Raw genomic sequence first — 20,867 nt, forward strand, 5'->3', positions numbered from 1 at the left:
TTCTTGACATCATTTTGTAAATATGTTGTAAATAAAGTTTATGTTAGGAAAAAGAATCTAAAAAGTATATTGAAATACTCCACTTACCTCAAGAAATAGCATCCACTATAAAATAACAAAATAATACACATCTATAGTTTTAAACGAAAACCTAACAATGCCTCAATTGTATAACACACTTTAATTTTATTCGTTTCGCTTTCGTTCAATCCCAACTTTACACTAATATAAATATGTGATATGCTTGTATTGTTCTACCCTCAACGGCCGTTTATGATCCTCCGAAACCTACAGAGTAAGATTTATATAAAATTTCTCGGAATATATAAACTTAAATTTTTGCATTTTGGCCAGGTTTTCGGCAAAATTCACCACTGTGCACCGTAGACAATTTTTTCATTAAATTTAAAAATAATTAAGATTAAAAAAAAATTAACAACCCCCCCCCCAAAACAATCAGATATGTATAATACAATATTCCAGTTAACAAAATAAAAACCAATAATCTGTAGTTTGGCAACATTAATCCCTTTATCCTAAAGATAAATAATAACAGTTTGTCGACGAAAAATCCATTCGAACAAATGTTCGTCGACGAATTGTACATTCGATGAATTGTGCATTCGACCAACTGTTTGTCGACTAATTTTCCGTCGACGAAGTGTTCTCGACCAACTTTCCTAGACCCAAGATCACCAGATAGAAGCCAAAAACTGAAAGACCAAGGAGAAGACCCAGAGGGCAGAGAGAGATGGGACGACCAGGTCATGAGAGATATCAAAACCTGAAAGTGAGAAACTGTAGGGAACTATTTACATATCGAAATGTGTGGAAAAAAATTGTAACGAAAGCCAATCCATGCAATAAAATTTGACAACACACTAGAAGAATACGGAGTGATTCACCGTGAATCAGAGAGCAGTAATTAAGAGCAGCAAACATTCCATTCGGAATGAAAGGCCTTGATGAGGATGATGGTATTTAAGAAATTATTAAATAAACTTAAATAAATGTTTTACAAAAGTTGTTTTTATTTGAACCGAAATCCTCCGTTGAAGTGTCCCTGAAATATACCCTACATTCTCTCTGCTCAAACTGGCATGGGAAATCTAGACAGTGGAAATTCGGACTAGAAATAAAAAATCGTCAAGTATATCCACGGGAAGCAAACAACTATTATAGGGACGAGCTCGATAGCTGGTTCATTTCGATGTGTCCCTTTGTCACACTGTCCAGAAATTGAACTGGACCCGTCCTGCGACACTTTTAACGAGGGCGGGGAGCTAGATTAAATTTTTCATGGCCAGCTATTCCGTAGTGATGGTATCATGTTACTAAGTCCAGTGGTGTGCTGGAACGGAAGACAATAAAATAAATTAAATAGAAAAAGTAAATAATAGATAAAACAACTAAATAATTTATCCCAGTCTAGAAAACTAAATCAACAAAAGAAAATGTGTAATTATTGAAATGCTTTATATTAAAAATACCTGTTACACAGTACCTAAATTGGTCCATGATAATTGAAATACATATATAAATATACCTACATTAATCTATCTAACAAACATTATGTGTCGGGTATGTATCAAATAGTTTACTCCTATAGAGTACAAGGGTTCATTTTTCGTTGGAACTTTTCCGCGCTGGACAGATGAGTTGTGAATTGTAAATTGTAGAATTTCCTCGTCTTCATGCTCTAGCATCCGCTTGGCTAGCATTTTTAGAAGCCACGGGTCTTTTAGAAACCACGGGACAGAAAAATGGTCCCAATAAGGTTTTCAATTTAATATTATTTTATATTTTATTAGATTAAAGACTTTATAACTTTGACTTGTTTGTAGTAGATGTCGCTTAGACAGCCCTACCGTTTCGTTAATTGCAATCTGGGCTGAATTACTTTAATTGGTTCAGAGATAGCTACGTATGCATCCTCTGGTGACAAACTAATAAGTTTTGAAACCGGTTAGGGTGCTTGTAGCGCTCTCTGAACGAAATAAAATATAAGACGGCTTTGATTTAGTTTTGCAACTAAATGAAAATGTTTATTCATTTTTAAACATTTACTATGGTTTGTTTTTTAACCAAGAGGAATGATTCAAATTTACCAGGCTGTAATGCTTGTTTGTAATTGGTCCAACCGCAGGCAAGTTTACTCAACTGTTATAAAATTTTGACACTAATGACGTTTATAAAATTTTGACACAAATAGTGACATTTCATAAGTCAATTAAGTTATATCGGCGATTTTTGTGGTTTCTGTGTTATTCCTTTTAGTCCAAGCTGTGGGTGGAAAATAGGTCGATTTCAGGATATAATTCAGGAATTTTAGAGACCTATCAGGTGTTGTAAATGATGATGGCAGGAATAACTTGTACTAAAATGTAACCAAAAATTTCAGGAGCTTTTTTAATTATCACGTTTCTAATTTGTCAAGATATTCATTTTAGAGAAAAACTTTTAAATATAAAATTCTAGTAAATTAAAAAAAACTACAATTTGAGCTATAATAAGTATAATTTTGTTAATACGTTATTGCAAAACAGCCTGCGAAAGGTCCAAAATTGCCGTTTTTTCAATTGCATTATTTATTGTAAAAATAACTTTTATTTATTTTTTAAGGCTTTCAAATAAAGATCCTTCAATACCAAACATAAAAAAATATAGAACCCGATTGGTAAACTTGTTGCTTAGATATTGTCGGAGGCTATAACTTTAAAAAAATAGTCAAATTTCGAAGCCTATAACTTAAAAAAATCGTAGAGAGTTAATCTACGATCCACTCTCCTTATAAAGACTTATATTTTCATATTCTGATGTAAATAAATGTGTAAAACATTTTTGAACCTCTTATATCGGGTTTGAAAATAAGGGGGCAAATTTCGTTATAAACATTTAGAACTGAAGCCGCTCCTGTACATCCTATGAGTTTCTAACTTGCAGATTATTGTTGCTGAACACAAAATAAAGATTCAAAACAAAATAAAAATTTTCTACGAACAACTGAAGCTGAGATAATTGTCTTTGTTTTCTTAATTCGTAGTGATTTTATTTATAACAATTAAGAAATTATTTCACAGTCATTGACTAAAGAAAGACTTATATTATCTTAAAATAAAAATTATTTTAAACGAAAATTATATTTAATTATTAAAAATGATTTTTAAAATGTAGTGGAGATTTATTATTCTCTACGAAAGTGATTTATTGTGTCGGTTGCCCTTAGCAACGGTTAGCAACTTATAGAACATTGAATCACGGCTTTTGCTCCAAATTTTAAAGCACCGCTTGGATTGACTTGAAATTTGGCAAACACATAGATAATATATTAAAGAATAAACATGATATTGGGCCTCTGTGTGCTTTTGTCCTGGGGGTGACTTTCACCCCTTAGAATGGGTAAAAAAATATACGTTCAAAAAAGTTAGGAAATAGATAAAACGTCTAATTCTAAGCAACTTTTGTTCTACAACATTTTCTCATTGAGGTAATACTTTTCGAGTTATTTCCGAGTAAATACGTTCATTTTCAAAAAGAAAAAAACGCTTTTAAGCGGTTTTTGGCAAATAACTAAAAAAGTAAGTACTTTATTGAAAAAAAAAACTGGTGTATGTATGAACTCACTAGACCCAGTAGAAGCAAAGTTCTAGCTGGCAAAAAATAGGTTCATAACCGTCAAATTTCAAAGTGAATATTTCAAAGTGAAATAACCAAAAAATGATGCACTTTTTGGAGAACACTCATTGGAACTTTTTTAAAGTTTTTAACAAAATATATATTTTTTTAAAGTTTCTAGTATCAAAAGTAAGCAAGTTACGCTCAAAATAAAGTTGATCTCTTTTTTTTTTATTAAAAAGCTCGGGAAGGTCATCGTCTAATTACTATCTTAAATCAAATTAATCGTTACCGCTTCACAAATTACTTTGCTCATGTACTATTTATATGATCTGTATCATCGGTTCAAAGGGCTTATTTAAAAAAATGGTTTTAAAGTAAATCTGTTTTAATTTTTAATTTTGAAAAAAATGTTATTTTTTTCAAAATAACTTAAAATATATTAGTGTGACAAAAAATCACAAAGAGTAAAAATTTAGTTTTTGCTTTTCTTAGTATTTCGTTTTTTTTGTTTATTTTTGTAAGGCAAGAATTGGTTAACATATGGCTGTTCTAAATTTGCGTACACTCGTGATTATTGACTAGTTCAAGTCCTTTCAACTACAGTCCCTTCAAAAATAAGCACTTTGAACTAATGAAACTTGCAGACTTAAACGACACATACACGAGTAAAACAACTTATAAAGTAAAAAGGATTAATTTCATTTTTGATGCTATGTAATTAGGGGGTAACTTTCCCGAGTTTTTTTGACCAAAAAAGAGACCAACTTTGTTTTGAGCGTAACTTGCTTACTATTTATGCTACAAACTTTAAAAAAAAACAGATACACATCTTTTTTTAAATACTTTAAAAAAGTTCTAATGAGTGTTCTTCAAAAAGTGCATCATTTTTTAAGTATTTAACTTTGAAATATTCACTGTGAAATTTGACGGATACGAACCTATTTTTCATTAGCTGGAACTTTTCTTCTGCTGGGTCTAGTAAGGTCATACAACACCATTTCTTTTTTAATTTTTAATGGGCTATATTTTTGCTAAGAATGTTTTTTTCAATAAAATACTTACTTTTTGAGTTACTTGCCAAAAATCGCATAAAAACGGGTTTTTTCTTGTTGAAAATAAACGTATTTAATCGGAAATAATTCGAAAAGTATTAGCTAAATGAGAAAATGTTGTAGAACAAAAGTTGCTTAGAATTAGATGTTTTATACATTTCCTAACTTATTTTGAACGTATATTTTTTCACCCAAGGGGTGAAGGTCACCCCCCGGGCAAATGCACACAGAGGCCCAATACAATTTTTATTGCGTCACAAAAGGTGTTGATACTAAAAAATGCATAGCGAAATCCTGCCATGAGTTATCATCGGATCATTCTCCAGTGATAATATCAATATATTCAAGAATATTGGATCAGTCAAAACGACCATCCCTATATAATAATAAAACCGATTGGGGAGTATTCAGGGAAAAATTAGATCATTTAATCACCTTAAATCAGCCATTAAAAAATGAAATTGACATAGAAGTAGAGGCAGAAAAGTTGACCAAGATTATACAGGAGGCGGCCTGGCTTGCTACCCCACAATATGAAACGCGTCAAGGAAAATATGAAATATCTCCTTCAGTCAGAGAAAAAATTGCCGCAAAAAGACACTTGAGGAAACAACGGCAACAAGCTAGGACCACAGAAAACAAGAAAAAATTGAACAAAGCCACCAAAGAATTGAAAGAGCTAATCATAGCAGAACAAAATCAGGGAATCCAGTGTTACCTGGAAAGCCTTACACCTACAGAAGCCACAGATTATTCGCTGTGGAAAGCAACGAAAAAACTAAAAAGGTCTTACTTACCTACTCCACCAATCAGAAATGATAACACCTGGGCCAGAAATGATAAAGAAAAAGCTGAAGCTTTTAGTAAATATCTGAAAAAAGTCTTCATGCCCTTTCCTTCAGAATTATCTGCTGAAGAAGAACACGAAATCACCGACAATCTAAATGTACCCTTCCAAATAGACCTGCCTCATAACAAGTTCACTATTAGAGAAGTCAAACAAACAAATCTGGAAGAAATTAACATAAAAAAAGCTCCTGGGTTCGATTTGGTATCTGGAAAAATTCTTCAAGAACTATCCGAAAAGTGCTGTAGACTTATTACTTACATTTTTAATTCTATACTACGACTAAATTATTTTCCTAGCATCTGGAAAGTTGCCCAGATCGTTATGATAGCCAAGCCCGGAAAGAAAACAGAAGAGTTGTCTTCCTACAGACCGATAAGTCTACTGCCAATTCTTTCCAAGGTTTTTGAGAAGCTATATGTTAAAAGGCTAAAAACTATAATAGACGAAAAGAAGATAATTCCGGATCACCAATTCGGATTCCGCAATAAACACGGGACAGTAGAACAAGTTCATAGAGTGGTAAATCAAATCAATAAGGATCTGAATAGTAAAAGATATTGTTCAGCAGCTTTCCTCGATATATCTCAGGCTTTCGACAAGGTGTGGCATGAAGGATTGCAGGTTAAACTAAAGAAGCTACTGCCCCATCCCCACTTTCAACTTCTAAAATCATACCTGACAGATAGGCACTTCCAAATAAAACATGGAAGTGATATACAAAGCTGCATCCAATAAATTCAGGAGTTCCACAAGGTAGCGTACTTGGACCGATTCTGTACCTATTGTATACTGCAGACGTGCCATCAACACGACTTACCACTGTTGCGACATTTGCCGATGATACAGCCATTTTGGCGTCCCACACTGACTCAACATCAGCCTCTAGGACCCTGCAAACTAGCCTAAACAAGATCCAAAACTGGCTAAAAAGATGGCGTATTAAAGCAAATGGATTGAAATCAACACATGTGACGTTTACCCTTCGCAGAGAAACGTGTCCACCTGTTCAATTTATTGATTGTCAACTTCCACAATCTGATAGCGCCAAATACCTCGGAATGCACCTGGATCGACGACTGACTTGGACAAAACACATATTCACTAAGCGCAAGCAACTTGGCCTCAAATTAAGAAACATGTATTGGCTCATCGGTCGCAGATCAAAACTCTCCATAGACAATAAAATATTATTATATAAGACAATCTTAAAACCTGTGTGGACCTACGGCATCCAGCTGTGGGGAACTGCTAGCAACTCCAACATATCCATCTTGCAGAGGTTCCAAAATAAAGTACTACGAAATATTGTTGATGCTCCCTACTACGTCAGTAACGAAATCATTCAGCATGATATCCCTTTAGAATCCATCAAAGATGCCATACATCGTTTTAGTGTCAACTATAGTGAAAAAGTGTCAGTGCACCCGAATCGGTTAGTGGCCCAACTAAACGTGCGCGATGCTAATGAAATCCGTAGGCTGAAACGTCTAATGCCATCCGATCTATCTATATCACACAGACTTTAGTTTAGTTTTTTTTAAGGCAAATTATTGTAAATTCATACCAACAATGTTTAACTTAGGTTTAGATATATTTAAAAGAGATTATTCATTGGAATAATACTCTACATGTCATCAGCTTCATTGTCAGAAAAAACGCTTATTGCCTAATGGGCAAATTGCAGATCTCTCGAGTTAAAAAAAAAATTAGACGTTTTATACATTTCCTAACTTATTTTGAACGTATATTTTTTCACCCATTCTAAGGGGTGAAGGTCACCCCCCGGGCAAATGCACACAGAGGCCCAATACAATTTTTATTAAAAATAAAATAAAATTTTTATTTTTAATTCAGTTGCAATGCGAAGGCAAAACAATCTTACTTTTCAATTAGAATACGGAGCGCAGTCCAGTCCCTTGAATTGCAATTTTCGGCTCTTATTGGAGCCTCATCGGAAAGAACGTAGGCTTGTTCTCTATAGGCTTGTTCTCTATATCCCAATTGATCCGTATTGAGAGGTTTTCCCACCCATTGCAACCGAAGTGAAAATATTAGGTGACTAGCGTCATCTGGCAATTAAAGGATGAAGTTTTCGATCCTAATAGCGTTATTAATAATATTTAGAAAATATTAAAATATTACTAAAAGATTTTTAAATCGAAAACTTATTGGTCCATTTCCTTGGTAACACCTCCAAGGCTTCTAAAATTTGCAAGCCAAATGGATGCTGAAGCGAAGAAGACAAGAGGGAATTCAAAAAACTTACAATTCACGACCCCGTCTGTTCAGCTGGTAAATTCCAACAGAAAATGGACCTAGTTACTCGAAGGAGTAAAGACCAATATAAAAATAAAATAAAAATTTTATTTTTAATTCAGTTGCAATGCGAAGGCAAAACAATCTTACTTTTCAATTAGAATACGGAGCGCAGTCCAGTCCCTTGAATTGCAATTTTCGGCTCTTATTGGAGCCTCATCGGAAAGAACGTAGGCTTGTTCTCCATATCCCAATTGATCCGTATTGAGAGGTTTTCCCACCCATTGCAACTGAAGTGAAAATATTAGGTGACTAGCGTCATCTGGCAATTAAAGGATGAAGTTTTCGATCCTAATAGCATTATTAATAATATTTAGAAAATATTAAAATATTACTACAAGATTTTTAAATCGAAAACTTATTGGTCCATTTCCTTGGTAACACCTCAGCATCCATTTGGCTTGCAAATTTTAGAAGCCTTGGAGGTGTTACCAAGGAAATGGACCAATAAGTTTTCGATTTAAAAATATTTTAGTTATACACCGTTCTTAGGCGTCAACGCCCTTTGGTAGGGATCTATGGAGGAGTATCACCAAGCCGGAAGCCCTTATCCCTTCCCGTACCGCTCCTCCATAGGCCGATCAGACGCCAGTTTATTCCAGACCAAGCCGTAGACTCTATTGAGTTTTATACTACGGCGTTGGCCTAAAAATCTTTTAGTAATATTTTAATATTTTCTAAATATTATTAATAATGCTATTAGGATCGAAAACTTCATCTTACAATTTTTATTCTTTGACATGTTATTTATGTGTTTGCCAAATTTCAAGTCAATCCAAGCGGTGCTTTAAAATTTGGAGCAAAAACCGTGATTCAATGTACTATAAGTTGCTAACCGTTGCTAAGGGCAACGGACACAATAAATCACTTTCGTAGAGAATAATAAATCTCCACTACATTTTAAAAATCATTTTTAATAATTAAATATAATTTTCGTTTAAAATAATTTTTATTTTAAGATAATATAAGACTTTCTTTAGTCAATGACTTTGAAATAATTTCTTAATTGTTATAAATAAAATCACTACGAATTAAGAAAACAAAAGCAATTACCTCGGTTTCAGTTGGTCGTAGAAAATTTTTATTTTGTTTGGAATCTTTATTTTGTCTTCAACTTAACAACAATAATCTGCAAGTTAGAAACTCATAGAATGTACAGTGGCAGCTTCAGTTCTAAATGTTTATAACGAAATTTGCCCCCTTATTTTTAAACCCGAAATAAGAGGTTGAAAAATGTTTTACGCATTTATTTACATCAGAATTTGAAAATATAAGTCTTAAGAAGGAGAGTGGATCTTAGATTAACTCTCTGCGATTTTTTTTCAAAAAGTTATAGCCTTCAACATTTGACCCCTGGGAATAAACAAGTTATAATATCTAAACAACAAGTTTACCAATCGGGCTGTATAAATTTTTTTATGTTTGGTATTGAAAAGGATCTTTATTTAAAAGCCTTAAAAATAAATAAAAGTTATTTTTACAATAAATAATGCAATTGCAAAAAACAGCCATTTTGGACTTTTCGCAGGCTGTTTTGCAATAATGTATTAATAAAATTAAACTTGTTATAGCTCAATTTGTAGGTGTTTTAATTTACTACAATTTTCTATTTAAGTTTTTCTCTAAAATGAATATTCTAAGCTGCAAACTAAAAATTTTTAAAAATTGCAAATTTAACAAATGAAAAACGTCATAAATAAAAAAGTTCCTGAAATTTTTGGTTACATTTTAGTATAAGTTATTCCTGCCATCGTCCTTTACAACACCTGATAGGTTTCAAAAATTCCTGAATTATATCACGTTTTTTCACCCACAGCCTGGGGTATTTAATTTTTAGATTATTAATCTGCCTATAAATAAAAAGCAGTAGTTTTAGAACTCTTTAGCGACGTATTAATTTAATATAATATTTATGGATTACCGTTGAGGGCCGACTAGATCAACCAAAAAAGAAGATGTATTTGGTTATTATTCTAGTGACGAAGCAAAACAAATAGCCAATCTCTTTAACAATACGTTTGTAGATGTTGGTAGGAATCTTGCAAGTAAAATCAATGCAAATAGACTAAATCCAGTGAAAGAGGAAAAACTCAACACATCTATGTTTCTTCGACCAACAAATGCTGAAGAAATTATTACAATAATAGGACAGTTAAAAAATGGTAGGACACCAGGAATAGACAATGTTAAATCAGAAACAATTAAGAACGTTAAAAAATACATAGCTGAGCCCCTAGCACATATATTTAACGTATGCATGAAAAGAGGTGACTTTCCAGCGGAATTTAAAGTATCGGTGGTAATTCCAATTTACAAGTCGGGGGAAACAACCAACCCTGGAAAATATCGACCGGTATCATTATTAACAAATTTCAGTAAAATATTTGAGAAAGTTTTAAAACGAAGATTAATTAGTTATCTAGAAAATTTTAATATTCTTTCTAATAAGCAATTTGGATTCAGAGAGCAAAAAAACACCCAAGATGCAATTTTAACATTAACCAACCGTCTGTACGAAACACTGGATGCAGCTAAACCATGTCTTCCAGTTTTTCTGGACCTAGCCAAGGCTTTCGATACGGTCAGTCATAAACTTCTTCTCACGACTCTCGAAAACCTTGGAATTAGAGGCAATTGTATCGAATTATTTAAAAACTACCAAATCGGAAGCAATGTGTAAAAGTGGAAAACGAATATAGCGGTTATAAAGAAATAGAGTATGGTGTACCTCAGGGTACAGTCCTTGGACCAGTACTATTTATTATTTATTTGAATAGTTTATTTAACTTAAAAACATCAGGAGAAATTATTACGTTTGCAGATGACACAGCCATATTTTATAGAGGAGAGTCTTGGGAAACTTTAAAAACAGAAGTAGAAACTGATCTAGAAATAATTAAGGATTGGTTTGACCATAAGTTATTATCTATAAATTAAAAAAAAACATTTTTTATTCCTTTTTCAAATTATGAGTCAACCCAACCCATATTTCAAAACCTCACTCTAAATGACACCGAAAAAATAACTCGAGTAGACACTATTAAATACTTTGGAGTCTTTATAGATAAACATCTACGATGGAAGGAGCACGTAAACTATTTATTAAAAAAACTAAGGTGTATGTTTTATATAAATTTCGTCAACTAAAAAACATCATAGACTTAAAACATAAAATAATACTTTACGACGCATTTGTCGAAAGTCATATAACCTATGGATTACTAGTATGGGGATCAATGCCAGAGACTTATCTTAAACCCCTTGAGGTAATGATTAAACGAATTCTTAAGTGTATACTCTCCAGAAGTAATAGATATTCTAGTAATGTGTTATATCAGGAAGCCCAAGTAATGACTATTCAACAACTTTACTGTAAAAATTCTAACATAATGCAATACAAAAATAATAAACAACTAACATCACACAATCATAAATACAGCACCAGAAATGCGAACCAGTATGAAGTCCCACGAGCTCGTCGAACTATCGGACAAAGGGCACACTCTTATTTAAGCCCTAGGCTTTACAACAGCCTCCCAAATATAATCAAGGAAAGTCCTTCGTTATATATTTTTAAGAAAATATTAATAAAACATATTAAAAATCATCCAATTGAGTAAAAGAAAAGGAAATTAATTACAGCGGTTCATTAAATTAAATTGAAATTTTTTGAATTTGATGTAATATGGGTCCATAAGAAATTGTAAATAAGTAGGTCTAGTTGAATGTTTAAATATATTTATATGTTTTTCTTTTTATGCAAAGTTTTAATTACAGTTTTTGTCCTGTTGTTAATGTTTTTTTTTTCATAGGTTTACTATATTGTTAAATAGATTTGATCAGATTACTACTAGTTACCTAATATTAGTGTCATTGGATTAATAATATTCCATAAAGTATATTGTACTTCCACATACAAGCAACTCCAGTGCTTGCACTGGTGTTACTTCTGTGGAAATTTCTGTTTATTAGTTAAGTTTTGTGGCTTAGAAATATTTTGTATTCATGAAAGCTAATAAACATTATTATTATTATTATTACTTTCTTGGGTGTGGATCTGTCTTTTTAGTTTACTCCTCCTGGTTAAAAAATAAACTACAGTTTTGGATATGATACCTAATTAAACGTTGCCTTCGATATTTGTTGATACGCCGCTGATAATTGAGGGACGAAGGGTGTCAGGAAAACGAAAAAAACGAGAAATGGCAATACAAGTCGAAGGGGTGAGTGAAGCAACAGTGCGGGATGGTTACTGTACACTTGGGACATTCTTCCTTTTCTCTCGCTGGCTTTAACAAAGTTACGACTCGAATCGGGATGAATTTTGATTTTTTGCTTACGATGTGCCACCAAAATATCCAAAACATAATTGAAAATTTCGATAAAGAAATACATTCTTTATAACAAGGGGGAAATAAAATTTTAAAGCGAATAAGTTGATAGAACTTTTTATTTTCAACGGCTGTTTTTATTCGAGGGGTGTTCTTAAGGGAAGTCGGTATCTATAACTTGGGGCATTTCCATATTTTTAGTTTAAAAGTGTATATCATTGTTATATTTTTGTTATACACTCTGGACCAAAATTAACCGGCCACCTTAAAAATGGGTCATTTTTAATGTCTTATATCTCCTAAACCTGTTGTCCGATTTAAGTGATTTTTTTAATATATTATAGCCTTATTCCTTGAAAATATCGTTATAATAATATTGTTACTAAACAGGTAAATTTTTATTGTATACCGGGTGTACGCATCAAACTGTATTTTTTTCTTAAAGTTTGCATCACCCTGTGGAATATTCTAGCATTTGTAGAATACTGAAATTAAAACCTAACTATGACCTCATGCTTTCGCAACATTTTGTTTTTTGATTGATTCGCTTATGTTGGATAATACAACAGTTAGGTGGTTTAACAACTAGACATGTTTCTTATCAATACAGGGTGTTTTAAAAAAAATTGGCAAAGTTTAAAGGGGAAATTCTGCATGAAAAAATAATGAGAGTTTGTGTTATAAACTTATGTCCGCAAATGCTTCATTTCCGAGATAGGGGGTGTTGAAATTTTTCTGAAAAACTGACGATTTATTTATTGCTTTAAAACCGGTTGAGATATGCAAATGCAATTTGGTGGGTTTTAAGAAGTAGTTATTGCACATTTTTTGGCATACAATTAAGCAGTTAATATTCACCATTGGCGAGCATACGGGTAATATGATGGCTACGAACAGATGAGAAAAAAAAAACAAAAACTGGAGCCCGCCAAAGCATTTCTAAGGTTAACGGCGCCACTGTGCCGTAACGGTTGCATATACGAAAAAAATTAATACGACCTAATTTTTAGAGTAAATAGTAGTCTTTAACCTTGTATAAGTTTTGTTTAAAAATAATGCATAGGTAATGAGAAAATCGTAAAAATATGCTCGCCAAGGGATAGGGGTAGTTTCTGCAGTATATTTTCAAGGATAGGGGTGGTTTCCGCAGGGATGTTGCAATAACCATATATATTTTTGAAAAGTAGTATTGATGAAGCATATGCCCATATGGATCAAAAAGCAAAAATCAAAAAAAATTTCAATCCCTCATTTTATTTATTTTTTTTGCTACAGGGGTTGCACTAGGAAATCGCTTTTGGTGTCCAGGCATGGGTAATAATAACGTGCACAAAATGATATAGGAAGCATATTAATAAAGGGCATTGTGTGTGAAGGATTCCAAGAAAATCACTTTATTTATTAATTCTTCTTTTTTTGGGGTGGTTCCGGGGAAAAATGGGGGTGCATTATACAAATTTGTAAATAGCACCAGTACATGGGTAATCGCTGAAAGTCTTTTTACTCTAGCATAAACGGTTCAGATGGTATAAAAAGGGGTTTTTTAAAATATAACACCCTGTAATTAAAAAGGGCAATTACCCTTAAGTAAAACCTCCACCAAAATATCAATCAATTATTTGTGAATAATTGTTGAAGGATTTCTTTCTAATTTCCGTTAGAGTTAGGGAAAAATATATATTTTTTAAAAATATCTTTTTTAAAAACTTGTCAGCTTTGGAGCGCCACCCCCGCTAAACGGTGGATGATAGACAGATGCTGTCTATCATCAAATATAGTCCTCTTCATATTTCTATAAAAGAAATTTTTTGTAAAAGGTAAAGTAAGGGCTACGTTCCGCAAAAACCACAAATTACCCCCTTTTAAAGGGGTGAAAAGGGGGTTCCGGGGCGAAATTTTTTCAGAAAAAGTTAGTCTTATAATAAGCACCCCTTAATATACCAGAAAAAAAAATAAAACCGGACTTGTGTCCATTTTGCAAGGTTCAACCTTTGTTTCCTACATTATAGGTAACAACATAGAATGGTACATTTGTTATATTTATATTTTACAAATACAAACACAAACATATTTGTCGTTTGTTAAAATAAAAAATTAGACATATGAGACATGTTACATGCCATCTGTATTTGTACTAGGTGGCTGCGGGCTGCTGTGGTAATGGGCGATGTTTCGATATTAAAACATCGATCTTTTCAATCCGATAATTTAGTATAATCGATGTGATTTCGCTTGAGTTTATGCATTCTTGAAATGGTTGTCGAATACATTCGTAAAATTTGTTCGTTATGTACTTAAACAACTCTCTGTGTATATCCCCTAGTCCGGGTGCTTTGTTCCTCTTCAGCTGTTTACATAAATTTTTAATTTTCTCTGTTTTTAATCTTATTGGCGAGCCGACTATTGAAATTATATCTTGGTTTTAATTTCTATGTTCTACAAATTCGACTCTATTCTCTACCAAAAGTTCTTTGAAGTACTCTTCCCAGTCTTCAGGTTCTATGCTCTGTATTAGTATTTCTTTTTTCTTTTATTTTTTCATCAATTTCCAGCTTTCTGTGCTTCTGGTTCCTCCTAGATAAGTAGATATTTATTCGTTGACAGTTTATTTCCCAACACTCGTTCTTCTTCTTTGAGATAATCTTTCGTATTTCTCAGGAGCGTCATTTGAAATTTTGTTAGGGGGAGGCAAACATTATATATACAATACATTATATATGCAAACATAATACAAAATTGATCTATTTTTTGTAAATTTCAGTCATTTTCAGGGTCAGGGGGAGGGCAAATGCCCCCGACCCTATCAAATGACGCCCCTGGTATTTCTAGCTTGATTTTCTTCCAAATCATTGCATAACAAAATTTTATTTTGTCTTGTAATGATTTGGAGCTTAAATATTGTTGGTATAGTTGTCTTTTACATTTTATTTCTTCCTCTACTTCGCTCTCCCACCTGTATGGTTTGTGTTCCTTGGGTTTTATGTAGTATCCCATTGCTTGAAATGCTGCTTCGTGTAAACAGTTTTTTTATATGTTCATATTACTGGTCGATAGTTTTAGGGGCGGGAATTTGTAGCTTCTCATCCAATTTATTTCTGAATAAGTCTTGGGTACTTTCTTCATCTAGGCTTCTGATGTTGTATCTTCATTCCTGTAGGAACGGTTCCACCTCCGAGATCGGGTGGCAAGCACCCCCATGGTAAAAGCGCATTTCGGCATCATATAGATTTTGATCCTTAATCTATTCATTACTTATTCTTAAATTTTCAAGCAAATCGATCCATTCTGTAAAAATTGCGAGGTGGAAAGCTTCGGATCCTGGGCTACGTACACATGACTTTGACTGGCGGTCCTATTCCTCCTCCCGCAACTTACAACCGCCGCGATTTGACGACGTTGAGCTGTTGGATGTGTAGGATACGTTGCTGTTGCAGTTGTACCTTGGTAGCTTGAACCGCGGCGTTTGGGTTTTTCAGGTAAACCGTGACGTCGACGTTGGCAAACCGCCTCATGTGTACGAAGCCTAAAGCACGTCATATTCTGAAGTTTCTGTGGGTTTTCGGCGCTGAAGGGGTTTTTGGAGTTGCTGAACATGAATATGACATAAGAACCGACGCCTGGAGCACCTAATTCCCAGAGTGATTGTTATGGACGTCACCTTCTGGAATTTCGAGGCTTTACGATACTAACTTAATGAAAACTGAGTAATGCGGTGTTTTTGGGTTTGCTAAGTATTATTATGACGTATCATAGGTGTCCAGGGCGGATACAAATACACAATTAATATCGCTTTTTCTTAAAAAACAGCTGTTTATTTTTTACAATCAATAATTTAAACATCTTAGAGGATATTTTTAATTTACAATTAATTGATACATTTATGATTTATCACATCATTGGTCATATGTACATTGCCGTAGTTATTCATTACTCTGGACATCAGATACTCCAGAAACCCACACCTTCGTCATATTAGTGTTCAGCAACCGCAAAAATAACCCCAAGTACTCTGTTTAGTTCAATTTAGTTTCGAAAATTCTCTAAACTCCAGAAGATGACGTGCCTTAGCTGTAACCCTGGGCATCATGCGCTACGGGGGTCGGCGACCGCAAAAACCCCCCAAGTAACAAAATGTGGCAATTTTATACTGATTTGGACATGTCTTCATACAATTCAATATGGCCAGTGGCATACTCAGCAGGGTTCTGCGGAACAAGGGCTCGGGCCCCGCAGCGGCTCACTCTAACGTGATTTTTGATTCTTTTGTTTCTAATTTGTTTGGGATATTGTGAACTACACAAGTACACACTACAAAATGTAACTGCTTAATAAATTTAAATTTTTGTGTAGGTATTTATAAATAACGCAGAAAACGCTAATGTAAGGTTTCTTCATTTTACCTGCTAAACAACGCCATTATCTTAACACTGGTTTAAAGAATAACCGCCAGTGCCTGCCTAAATACGTGCTAACACAAACACTATAGTATTTTTTATATTAGCACGATCCATGGGTAAGTTGTAAACTGCAAAGTTGCAGTAATTCGGAAACAGATATTCAATGCAATATTTATACGGTGGGCCATAGAAATAATCCCGACGCTCGGTGCTCCTTTTGTTCGTATTTATAGCACCCTCATAAAAGTGCATAAATATAGACAATTTATAGTCGTAAGGATAATAAGGATAAAATATGGACACTAATGTCTTTTTAAGAAAATCTCGTCGTTTGATTAAACATATCGACCTCACCGATTAACTGGACATGTCTTCATACAATTTAATATGGCTCCAAAAAATTGATAGTCTAGGCTGATTATCGGAGAATAGTCCATTTTTGGAAAAAGTTATTTACCAGCAATTTTATTACTGGAATCTAAGCTTATGACTGTATATATTAATAATATAGGTATGCAAAGTCCGCAGATGGTGTGCTACTTTTTTTATTAACAAAATGGCGCCCCCAAATCCAGTGGCGGCTAGTCAGGGTCAGCAGGGTCGGCAGTGCCGACCCACACATTTATGGACACATTATAGATTTTTTAAATATTTAATTTAATCAGAGTTGATTCTTTTGTGTGAAATAAAAAAAATATCTGTGAGATAATACAGACTACAGTCGAAAAAATGAAAGAATACCCATGAACGAACATATAAAACACGCTGTATTTTCCTGTCACCGTGTCACAAAGAAAATTGCCCAGCGCAAGTACATGTAATAATTATTGTTACAAGTACTTGCATTGGACAATTTTCTTTGTGACACGGTGACAGGAAGATACAGCGTGTTTTATATGTTCGTTCATGGGTATTCTTTCATTTTTCCGACTGTATGTAAATTTTATTCATTGTTTTTAAAAGAATTCGATCGATCCCATATGTTAATAAGCGATCCCTGTGCGCTGTGCGTAAGAGACTTTTTAAAAATGATCCTATTATATAGCCATGCACCCGATTGCGATTGTGTGTTTGCGGCAAGCCGTCCCCAGATTGAAGATTTGCTTGTAATAAGAAGCTATGGAATATTAGCCAATAGGCAACCAATTATATATTTCCCGTATTTATTTGAATGGAAAGTACGGCAGAAACCAATCTGCCGAGCGGTGATCGGCAAACGGTAGCAAGGCACGTAACTAAGCGCGCCCGGGATAAAATTATGAAATAGGTAAGTAGGTAGTTTTACGTCGTTTAATGATTGATATTGTAATTTTTTTAAGTTGTTAGGAATTACCATTTAAGGGACAGGATGAATCAGAGGATTCGTTACATCAAGTTAATTATAGAGAACAAATAAAATTGTTTAACAAATTTTCTAATTTACTTTCTGACTAGAAGACATTTAGCGGCGTACCTAAAACAGCACAGAATAAAAGAATCAATTAGTAGTTACATTTTGATGCTTTTCGGTAGAAGTAGACGAAACTACTGATAGAAGTAACATGTCATTCAAAAGTATCAATTGTTCTTCGATACGCGTTACGTCTAATATTTATGAGAGGTTTTTATCAAAAGATATCAAAAATAAATTGGTAAGGAAAATTTATGACGGCGCTGCCTTGATGTCCGGTGATTAATATTTACTCCAGGCAAAAGTTAAAACTATTGCACCAGGCAAAACTATTATTTACTCACTGTTATAAGTCATTGACCTCTTTGACGATTCAAAATTTAAAAGTTACGCCAAAAATTTTTCAAAATATCTATTAGACAAGTTCATTAAAAATTATTCATCATTCTTTAATTAAATAAAATAAGAAAATGGATTAATAGGTTTATATGCTGATCCAAATATTTTCGGAAGGTGGGATAAGTTACAAAATATGTATAATTTTATATACTGAATTCATTAGGTACAACAAACTGTTCCCGAAATTAATAAATTATTGTGCTCAAATGTGGGAAAATTCTGCCTCAAATCAACGGGATTTCTCTTGTATCTAAAGAGTCAAAACGTATTGTCGAAACACCATGAAAAAAGAGAGAATGTCAAACTTGTCTCAAATTTCAAATGTCAATAGAAAAAACTTTTAAAATCCCTCCAAAGCAATAATAAATTTTATAATGACGTTATAACCCTTTTTGCTACTTTGAAACAACATAGACTAAATTAATAGACTCAATTTATAAATAGGTTTAGGTTCTAAATTTATCGGAAAAAAACAAAAAAAAAAAAAAAATAAAAAAAAAACAAAAACCAAAAATCTCCTATGAAATTGAAGCCTTTTATTTAGATGGCATACCTATCTGAGGAGACAAAACCTTGCCGACCCTGTCCACAAAGCCACGAGCCGCCACTGCCCAAATCGTGTTTTTTTCAATTTTTGCTCCATAACTCCGAACATTTTAACTTTACACCAAAAACACTTAAATAAAAATTCACCGAAATTAAATTCTGCATGAAGGCATGTTTTTCCCGATCTGCTCCGATGAGAATTTTCCTCGGAAAATTTTGATCGGATAGATGAAAATATAAGTCATAGACTTTGAATACCTATAAGTATTATTAATATATAGGATCATAATATTCGATTCCAGCAATAAAATTGCTGGTAAATAACCTTTCTTTGTACTTTACTAATTAGACCAGCTTATTATAATTATTTTTTTTCAAAATTTAAAGATTATGCAAAAAAACTAAAAATTTATATTTTGTCGATAAAATATTAAATGAGTATCTCATCTTTATAATCTTTATAAGTTTGATCAATGTATCATGATTATTTTGGTTATTATTGCGATCGTAAATTGTTAAACAATTGAATTGTTGCTAAAATATTCATTTAATTTTTACCGGCTTCTGGAATTACAATCTATACTAAGGAAGCTTTGATGTCACTAAGTTATTTAATTATTTATTAATAATTACTTACCTAAAAGTTTATTTGAAAATTAGAGATTTTGTTGGGAAAACCCGCATTTTCCGAGGAAAATTTTCGTCGGAGCAAATCGGAAAAAACATATTCCTATGCAGAATTTAATTGCGGTGAATTTTTATTTAGGTGTTTTTGTTGTAAAGTTAAACTCTTCGGAGTTATAGAGCAATAATTGAAAAAAATACGATTTATCAGCGCCATTTTGTTTATAAAAAAAGTAGCACACTATCTGCGGACTTTGCATACCTATATTATTATTATATAGGATCTTATAATTCGATTCCAGCAATAAAATTGCTGGTAAATAACTTTTCCATGAATTTTGCTAATTAGCCCAGAGTATGAATGCACTTTTGGGTATAAATATGTTAAGCATATTTTAAGTCGATAGGTGCCGTATTTAAAAATCAATGTATTCCGGTGTTTTTTATTCTAAATGTCTAAATGCATGCACGTTTCTTTATAGATATTCGGGACAGAGCTGAACGACTTTTAAATTTTAAATTTATTTTTGATTTCAGAAATAAATTTAGAAATAAATTAGTTTTTATTTGAAACCAGTGGGGTATGGTATTATTGCCTTAATACTATTTTTATGAGTACACACGTTTGAATGCTGGCCTAGAAAGTGTTTTATACTCAACTAAACAAGAGCTACGTACTGACAATTTATTGCAATTCCTTTCTCACCGATTTATTCCCAGCGTGTTTCCGCCAAGAAGTGGAAATGGTGGTTGCTGTTGCCAAAAACCTCAGCGGGCCATTTTCAATGTGTAAAAACTGGGCCAAAATGCAAAATCTGCTTTACTATATCAACTTGACGTAGACAAATACTTCTGCAATTTGCGCATTTCCGCAAACATGTGGAGAAAAATAAACAACGCCCTATGATGAGTATGAGCTTTTAGAAGTTTTTTGGCTCGAGACGATATTTATGGTAAGAGTTCGGAGTTTAAAGACTTATTAGATCATAAAAATATTTAGACTTTTACGCTCTTAACTAAACTATCTTTGTTGCGTTTGTTTTGATAAATGATCCAAATTCACTGACCAAACCAACTAAAAATAAAAAAATATGAAAAAAATATTTTTAAGAGACGCTTTTCTTTAGTCACTAGTGACTAAAATTAAACAAATATTATAAAAAATCAACTAAAAAGCAAAAAAAAATCTAACACAGTCGTCAAAGAAAAGCGTGGCGCGTCTTCATTGAATAAACGGTTTTCGCACCACGCTTTTCTTTAACAAATGTGTTAGATTTTTTCAATTTTTTTTTATTTTTGGCTTTTTAGTTGATTTTTTTTTATAATATTTGTTTAATTTTAGTC

This window comes from Diabrotica virgifera, chromosome 7, assembly GCF_917563875.1.
Source record: "Diabrotica virgifera virgifera chromosome 7, PGI_DIABVI_V3a".
Lineage (NCBI taxonomy): Eukaryota > Metazoa > Arthropoda > Insecta > Coleoptera > Chrysomelidae > Diabrotica > Diabrotica virgifera.